Source organism: Mastomys coucha, unplaced genomic scaffold (assembly GCF_008632895.1).
Source record: "Mastomys coucha isolate ucsf_1 unplaced genomic scaffold, UCSF_Mcou_1 pScaffold6, whole genome shotgun sequence".
In the NCBI taxonomy this organism is placed as follows: Eukaryota; Metazoa; Chordata; class Mammalia; order Rodentia; family Muridae; genus Mastomys; species Mastomys coucha.
Window position 1 is genome coordinate 55,376,896 of NW_022196912.1, and position 9,556 is coordinate 55,386,451.

The 9,556-nt window shown below is 38.1% G+C and overlaps 1 pseudogene; it reads left to right on the top strand.

Annotated features, from left to right (window-relative positions):
* The window catches only part of LOC116081005, a 9,242-nt pseudogene extending 8,601 nt beyond the window's left edge, over window positions 1-641 (top strand).
* The last annotated feature ends 8,915 nt before the right edge of the window (window positions 642-9,556 follow it).

Below are 9,556 nucleotides of genomic sequence, written 5' to 3' on the forward strand. Positions count from 1 at the left end.
TCCGAATGGCTGAGAAGCACCTAAAGAAATGTTCGACATCCTTAGTCATCAGGGAAATGCAAATCAAGTAAGCTTCTTTTAAAGAAGCATCGAGGTCTTCCTGTAAGCACCAAGAGGTGACCTGTGAAGACGGTTCGTTACTCTCCTGACCCGGAAAACCCACAAAATCATGCAAATCAAGAGGTTCAAACCTTTGTGTTCACTCTAAGAACGCTGGGGAAACTGCTCAGCTCATCAAGAGTGTGCACAAAACCACCAACATCTGAAGGATGTTACTTTAAAAAAGCAATGTGTGCCATTCAGGCGGTATAATGGTGGAGTCCGTCGGTGCACCCAGGCCAAACAGTGGAGCTAGATATAGGGACAGTGGCCAAAAATGAATGCTGTATTTTTGCTGCACATGCTTAAAAATACAGAGAGTAATGCTGAACTTAAGGCTTTAGATTCTCTAGTCATTGAGCACATCCAGGTGAACAAGGCACCTAAGATGTGCCCACAAACCTTCAGAGTTCATGGCGGGATTAACCCACACAGGAGACATGGAGATGATCCTCACTGAGAAGGAGCAGGTTGTTCCAAAGCCAGAAGAGGAGGTTGCACAGAAGAAACTGAAGAAACAAAAACTCGTGGCACCGGAATAAATTCAACATAAAATAAATGCAGATAAAAGTAAAAATAATAATAATAAAGATATGCCCAGAGGCATTTTTAACTAGAAAAAATAGCTTAGTTATAATTTAAACAGAAGTCAGTATTTAAATACCTATTATATATTTTATAAGCAAAGCTGAATAAAATGTGAAGTACCTATGCTATAACTCTGCAGGATGCAGGGAGGAGGCAAGGATCTACCCTGCATCAATCCATTGGCAGTGACAAGACGCACACTCCCTACCTACACACTTACAAAACAGAAGTAATAGATTATGCAATGTTATGGTAAAAGTAAAATATGATTTATCATAACAATAAAAACCGTTTAATAGAAAACTATTTTATACTACTTGTGGTCTGCAACTTAAACAATTTTTTTTAAATATAAGTATTGCTCCACTGGGCCGGTTAGTGGCTGCAACTATTCTAGATGAATGCCTTCTAAATTTTACTAATTAAAACTTCTAATATACCTTGGTAATCGCCCCATGTTAATTTTCAAAGATTTTTTATCTACTTGGAAACAGCATTGTTACCAGCTTTGGCAACTTGGGAGGCTACGGTTGGGTGGACAAGTTGAAGCTTGGCAGAGCATTCCTGAGAAGCCCTTATCAGGCCTTTGGCTGTGAGAGCTCAGGGTTTGTTGGTGAAGCAAAGCGTGGAAGTGGGTCAGGAGCTGAAGGTCTGGGCGTGGGGCCTGGAGGCTGCTGCTGCTCAGTGGGACCAGCCTTAGGGATGATGGCGAGGATAGCAAGGACACGTTGGAACCTGCTGTCCCACTGCGTTCTGCCCACAGCCCTCCACAGCAACCTTCACAGAACAGTGGCTTCTGCTTCACTTTCAGCTTTTAACTCTAAAGTGAAGCTGTAGGAGGAAAAAAAGGAGGGATTGGCGAAACACAATTCCCATTCAACCAAGTCGTCACAGAACAAAACAAAAACAAAAACAAAAACAAAAACAAAAAAAACCACTTGGTTATGCTCTAACTTTCTCCGCACAGAACAGAAGATAATATGATATTAAGAAAAAATAATGTGTGAAGGGAAAACAGAAATTTCTAGTTTCAATGGCAGTATGAATAGATTTGAGTTCTTAAGTTATTAGCAGGACTCCATGTTAAGGTAAGAATTATGATTTCCCTCAAAAAGAACATAATTTTAATTATAATCTGCCAATCTTTGAAAAGTCTGGATTCTGCCCAGAAAACATATACTTTCAGCTGCAGAAGAAGCATTTTTAAAATAGTTCCATACTCCCTCAATCAGACTAACTGTAGTGCAAGGAACACCAGATTGGCCGGTAAGGTTCGATAACTCCTCCTTATTACCGCATGAACATTATCTCCTCAAATGTGAGCTATTTCATGGGAAGGTTAGCAGAACATTAACATAAGATTAGCAGTAAAAAGTGCTTCTCTGAGAGGCACGTGAGAGGCGTGCAGTCTGCTACTGACGCCTTCCGCAGAGCGTAGTACTCATTGGTTGTCAGTACACGTGCGGAGCCAGGAATGGTATTTCAGGAGTGGTATTTCAGGCGAGTGAATCTGAGGGCTGCTTTTACTCCCACGGTGAACGCGAGTGGAGATCACTTTAGTATTTTACCTTCAGAGATTTTTCACTTAGCTTCAAGGTTAACAGGTAGAAAACTGGTGGTCTTTTAAATTTTTAAATAAAGCGTTAGGAAGCTCTTACTGGGTGTTGCGACTGGAACATACAATATACCCTGCGCTCTCTTGTATTTGAATACTTGGTCCAAAGCTGGTGATATTGTAGCTGGTTGTTGTGGAGTTTGGGGGGAGGACGGGGAAAAGGACTGGAAGTTTAGGAGGTAGAAATAGGCTACTGAGGAAAAAAATCGGGCTTGAGGTTTATGGCCTGGTCTCTTGTGTGTTCCTCTCTGCTTCCTTCCTGGTCTATGAAAAATGCAAAGAAAAACAGCTGCCCCATTCTCCTGCCACCACCCGGACGAGTTGCTCCCACATGTTGCCTGCCACGGTGGACTACATCTCTCAGACCAGGCCTTGTCCTCCTCCTTTATACTGCCTCTTGTCAGGGACCTGGTCAGAGCAATGAGGACAGTAACGAAAATAGTGAGCTTCTGAGAAAGCAAAGTGCCGTTTGTACTGCCCGTGCAGAAGCAATCAATAAGAATGAAATGATTCTTTATAGTAATGTGGTGGAGAGAGGGCTGAAAGCATGATCTTCTCACTGGAGGTGACTAAACCCTCCAACTTTAGGGAAATTAGTGAGCAAACATAAAATAGCAGAGTGGAAGCCAATACATCTCCTGTTTTGTTTTATATTGCAAATAGTTTAGATATTGTTACTTTAGATAATTAAGGCTGAGGAAACCATCTCTCTTCCCCCAACTCAACATACACAAAGCAGAAAGCCCTCTTTAGGAAGCCATTGCTATGGAAAGGAAAATGTCCTCACAGGGCACCCCCAGAACATGAACAGAGGGGCTGTTCATTCCCTCCAACCTCTCCCCAAGAGTGCGTCTCTGGGAAGAGCAACAAACAGATGCTCCCAAGACACTAAAAATATTATTAAATAAAAAACTATAATAGAAATATCAAAAATTGCTAAGTCCGCTACAAAAATGTCTCAAAATGAAGTAAGTTTCAGTCTTTCTGGGAAAGAGGAAGACTGAGCGGCACCTAGATCTTTTGTCTTGTGGGTTTTCAGATCACAGAGCCTAAAGACGAGGCCTCAGAACCCTACTCCTGCAGAGCATACTTGGAGACTGTGCAGAGATGGAGATATGTGCCAAGCGGCAGCTGAGGAATGGTGAGATTGGTGGTTGTTGTGACTTCTCCAAGAGGTTTCCACACACTGCTTGTTCAGTGCCAGCACCTGCTGTACACGTTCAGTTCTTGCTCCACCACTGTGCGTTGGGCGTTAGGAGCACTGGTCCCTTTCTTCCAATTGGATGACCATGGTTGTGTCATCCTTGCTGGTGAAATATCAAAATCTGAACCTCCAGGCTGAGTCTGATCCAATGTGGGGTGAGAATATGAGACCTCCTGGAAGTGAGGAAAACACTTCCCACTTGGTAAGAATGTGTGCTATCATGGAACGAAGAGAGGGCAATTAGAAAACTGGTGCAATACTCTACTAAATGCAGATACTATTATAGGAAAATATTAATTTTTCTCACTGTAAACAGAGTCAAGGCAAATATAGGAGGTAAAATTGCCAAGTTTGTTGAATACTGATTACATGTAAGGGTTGAGAGGAAACACTTTAGAATGGCTCTATTATAAAGGTTTTTGGAAGTTTTTTTTTTTTTTTTTTTTTTTTTTTTGGTATCATAAAGTAGTTACCGATCCAGTTCTCTGAGATGAAGAACCATGAAAGATTAGGCTTGTATAAAAGAATGGTAATTTGGTTTCAAAACTGCATTCAAGGTGCTTACAGACCATTCAAGGAGAGATATCCAGAGCAGGTTTATATAATTGACTTAACACTCAGGAACAATCTGCAAAACACAGAAAATACTCACGACGTAATCAAAGATTAAAGCCACAAGAGTGAATGATAGAAGCTAAAGGTACTGTGTAGTAAACAACAGACAGACAAACCTGCCAGCATTTAAAAGAAAAGACCAAGAAAGAAGAGAGAACCAGGTACAAAGAGTCACAGAAGCTCAGGCAATGCCTTAAGACAGTGGAATGATGAGACCAGAAAAAATAGTGTTCCCTAAAAAGAGCATGCCAATCGGTTATGTAATGCTAAATGGTCGGCCTGGAATACATGCAAATGGGTAACATTGCATGGACTGAACAGGTTACATGTGCATATGTGCATGAAATAGCAATTAGAGATAAAGAGGCCAAGAATTTGAAAGAAAGCAAGAAGGGGCATAGGGGAGGGTTTTGGTGGAAGAAAGGAAAGGGGAAAATAATGTAATCATATTATAAATCTAAAAATTTTTAAAATATTAACAATATCAATGCCAAAATTGATTACAAGTTTAATAATTAATATAACTGTATAATATATGCTTCATATATTTTATACAGTCTAAATTTTTAATTACTGTATTCCTCTGCTCTGCCCATTAAGAATACCTTTAAATCCTTGAGAGAGGAATTTCTGGCCTTGTCTGATAATTCACTGTGATGTCTTGCTATTATGGCCAGGAACTCTAATCGTTCATTTATTCAGGCGTAATCATTGATGTGCTTGTGCCCAATTAGTCCATACAGCTGTATCCTCCTGTATCCTCCTGTCCTCCAGTGGGGGAGGAGGCACACTTCTGACCATAAGTAATATGTAAACTTTTTAAATGTGGTACATGCTATGGAAAAGACACATGGAACAGAGTAAAAAGAATCCGGGAAAGAAAGAGGGTGGCTGAGTCATTTTCAAATGAGTTGGTCCATGTAGGAAGAAATCATGAGAGCAAGTATTTGAAGAAGTTTTGCAGCATTATGAAGACTTAGATTTTCGGGTACATTATTGTTACAAATCTACTAACATGCCATAATGTCAAATTCTGTTTGAAGAATAACATCCCAGTACATAGGTATCAACATTTTATTTTGACATAAATCATTGTTTGCACTCATTATTTTAAATCAGATTTTTTTTTTTTTACATATTAAACATCTTTGGTCAGATTATCTAGAATTATAGTGCCTTATACTGGAAGGTTCATCCATTTTTGTTCTTCATTTATTATTCCACTGAAGTACAGAAAAATAAAGGCAGCATTCAGACCCTTTCTACATAAGCTTTAGATTAAACCATAATCTTTTTTTAAAAAATGAGATTTATAGAAACCAAAACCCAAACTTCTTCATTTTGTTCACATGTGAACTAATGTGAAATTTAGCTAATGTGAAATGTTTTTCAGTAATTTGCCTTATTTCATATAAATCAGGCATTTGGTTGATTGATTTCGTTTTGGTTCTACTTACCAGATTTTCTTTTTATTTACAAACTGAAAGTTGCTATGTTGTGTATTAAAACAGATGTGCAATTTTTAACAAAAAGAAATTTGAATTTTAATGTTACAACATTGACAAGAAACACACGTTTCTTGGTATTGGTTTAAATAACACAGATATAAAGTAGTAATTGCATGCTTCCTGGATCTGAATCTAATTTGAGCTAATTGAGAAAATAATCAGAAATAAATCCAGATAACTTTGATGTCTTATTAGTAGAATAATTTTATTTCCCTCTTTTCAAATTTATTTATAACTCTTCTTTTGTTGGATCTGCCCCTGTGAACTCAATGTCGATGCGTGAGTAGCTGCTCTATTTTTCCATAAAATCTCAGGTCACAGCACCCATAGCACTCTCAACTGTTTCCTCTTTCCATCCTGCCCCCTATCAACTAGTAGCCATCTTAAACAAAATCCACATAGGTAAAAAAATCATTCTGTTTAATTTAATGTACAATAAAATGATAGACCAATTCCATTTCTCAGACCCAGTTTCTATCCAAAAGAAGAAGGACAAACATCTCATCTTCTCTTTGTCCAGTCTTTCTATTAATATATAAATTCATTTGTACAGAACCGTAGGTTTGGTTATGACCCTTTTGTAAGTGTGTCATAAACTTCCATGCTATTTGTCCCAGACTGTCTCCTTTTGTGAAGATGGAAACACACCTTTGCCCCTCACTGTCTTCTGATTAATTATGAAAGAATATTCATTTTAGCATTGATCATAATATAAAAACAACTGGATACTAAGGCACAAAGTTTTATTTAGATAAGTTATAATATAGTTTGGAATGAGGAAATACAGCTGTTTAGGACAGTGAACGTTTTTGGCTAGATCCTAAATGTTTCTGCGATTTAAGTGGAATTTATTCTCCAATGTTTATTATCAATTAAGCTTGGTGCATATGGCTTCAGTTTTATTTTTAAATTTTAAGATCCAGGAAGAGAGACTGTCTTCCTACCCCTAATTTACATTTTCTCCAACACACTTCTTTAAAAAGTTATTTATTTTTATTTTATAGCTACGAGTGTTTTGCCTCAGTGCCTACAAAGGTCCAAAGATGGAGTCAAAATCCATAGAACTGGGGTAGCACATGATTGTGGGTCACCATGTGGATGCTGGTGCATTCCAATCTGCATCCTCTGGAAGAGTACCAAGTGTTCTTAACCACTGAGCCATCTCCCCAACCACAATACCACAATACCACATTTTAGTACGTATTCGAAGTCTAAGTTTTCTCATCTGGATTGCACTCTGTTTCCTATGACTATCTATTATTTCTGGTTTTGTTTATTTCCCTGAAAGTGGAAATTTATTTTAAGTACTAAAACTCTTCCAAATAAAATTTTAAAATAAGTTTGTCAATTTTTCATCTTAAATGTTAATATTAACATTAAAATACTCTTGAATACATTTGGAGGGATTTGATATCTCAAGGAAGTTTTTCAATCTAATAACAATGAATATCAATTAGTCAACCCTTTGCTTATGAGTCTGTAAATGGAGTTAAAATGTTGCTTATTAGTTCCTTTACATGTCTGTTTAATCTGTTTTGATACATTTACCTTTGATTATTTTAAATTATTATGAATGATATGAAACATATTCCTATGTTTTCAAATTCACTATTTTTAATTAGTGCACTAGAAAAATCAAATAACATTTATCTAGATATTACTTTTATATCCACTTTTAACTTGATATTTTATTAAACCATTTCACTTTCATTTCATTACCATTCAAATTTTACCTACTTTTAGATAAGTGCATTTGGGATTTTTTAACTTGTAACTGTGAAAATGGGCACATGATACTTTCATGTATCTGTACTAGACAGGGGTAACTGACACATGCACTTGTCACTGTGATTTCATGGTCAGAATATTTCAATTCTAGTCTCTCAGTAATTTTCAACTATGTAACATTCTTATTCAGCTACTGAGTGTGTCTGTGTGTTGGTGTGCATGTGTGTTTGAGTGTGTGTGTACAGGTATATATGAACCTGTACATGAGTATATAAAAGTGTACATGTATATATATTCACACATGTGTACATATAACACAGTGTTATTCCTTGGGAGCTGTCTGACTTGACGTTTTTCATTTTATTCTTATTTTTTTAATTTATTTTATTAGATATTTTCTTTATTTACATTTCAAATGCTATCCCTTTTCCAAGTTTCCCCTCTGGAGAAAAAAAAAAAAAAAAACGCCTATTCCTTCCCCCCTTCCCCTGCTCACCACCCCACCCTCTTCCACTTCCTGGCCCTAGTATTCCCCTACACTGCGGCATAGAACCTTCACAGGACCAAGGGCCTCTCCTCCCATTGATGACCAACTAGGCCATTCTCTGATACATATGCTGCTGGAGCCATTAATCCCACCATGTGCACTCTTTGGTTGGTGGTTTAGCCCCTGGAAGCTCTGAAGGTACTAGTTAGTTCGTATTGTTGCTCCTCCTATGGGGCTGCAAACCCCTTCCTCTCCTTGAGTCCTTTCTCTAGCTCCTTCATTGGGGACCCTGTGCTCAGTCCAATGGATGGCTGTGAGTCTTTACTTCTGTATTAGTCCGGCATTGGCAGAGCCTCTCAGGAGACAGCTATATCAGATTCCTGTCAAGCCAGCACTTGCTGACATCCTGGGTTTGGTGATTGAATATAGGAAGGATTCCCAGGTGGGGCAGTCTCTGGATTGTCCTTCCCTCAGTCTCTGCTCCATAGTTTGTTTCTGCAACTCCTTCCATGGGTATTTCGTTCCCCCTTCTAAGAAGGATCGAAGTATTCACACTTTGGTCTTCCTTTTTCTTGAGTTTCTTGTGGTTTGTGGATTGTATTTTGGGTATTCTGAGCTTCTGGGCTAATATCCACTTATCAGAGAGTGCATGCATGTGTTCTTTTGTGTTTGGGTTACCTCACTCAAGATGATATTCTCCAGATCCATTCATTACCCTAAGAATTTCATAAATTCATAAGATCTTTACCAATCCTATATCCAATAGGATTGGCTAATATCCAATATATACAAAAAACTCAAGAAATTAGACTCCAGAGAAACAAATAACCCTATTAAAAAATGGGGTACAGTGCTAAACAAAGAATTCTCAACTGAGGAATACCAAATGACTGAGAATCACCTAAAGAAATGTTCAACATCCTTAGTCATCAGGGAAATGCAAATCAAAACAACCCTGAGATTCCACCTCACACCAGTCAGAATGGCTAGGATAAAAAACTCAGGTGACAGCAGATGCTGGAGAGGTTGTAGAGAAAGAGGAACACTCTTTCATTGCTGGTGGGATTGCAAGCTGGTGCAACCACTCTGAAAATCAGTTTGGCGGTTCCTCAGGAAATTAGACATGGTACCACCTGAGGATCCAGCTATATCACTCCTGGGCATATAACTAGAAGATGCTCCAACAGGTAAATAAATAAGGACACATGCTCCATTATGTTCATAGCAGCCTTATTTATAATAGCCAGAACCTGGAAACAACCCAGATGTCCCTCAACAGAGGAATGGATACAGAAAATGCAGTACATTTACATAATGGAATACTACTGACTTGATTTTTAAGGCAGGCTCTCTCACTGACGCCAGTAGTCCTAGGAGTCTGCCTGTTTCTGCCTCCCCAGTGCTGATGTTATAGACACACCACACTTTAGATGCCAAGGATTGAACTCTGGTTGGTCCTCAAGCTTGGGCAGCAGGAACATTACCGAATGAGTTACCTGTATGACAACAATCACTCACTTTTATATCCACTTTTAATTTGAAATCTTATTGAATGTTTTTCTTTCATTTCATTACCATCCAAATTTAACTGTATTCTAGATAAATATTACCTCAAATTCCTATAGTAATTTATCTCCTTTCAAAATTTTTCATTTTTCCACTAACTTTACTAACTAGAATTTATGGAGCAATGTTAACTATCAATAACAATT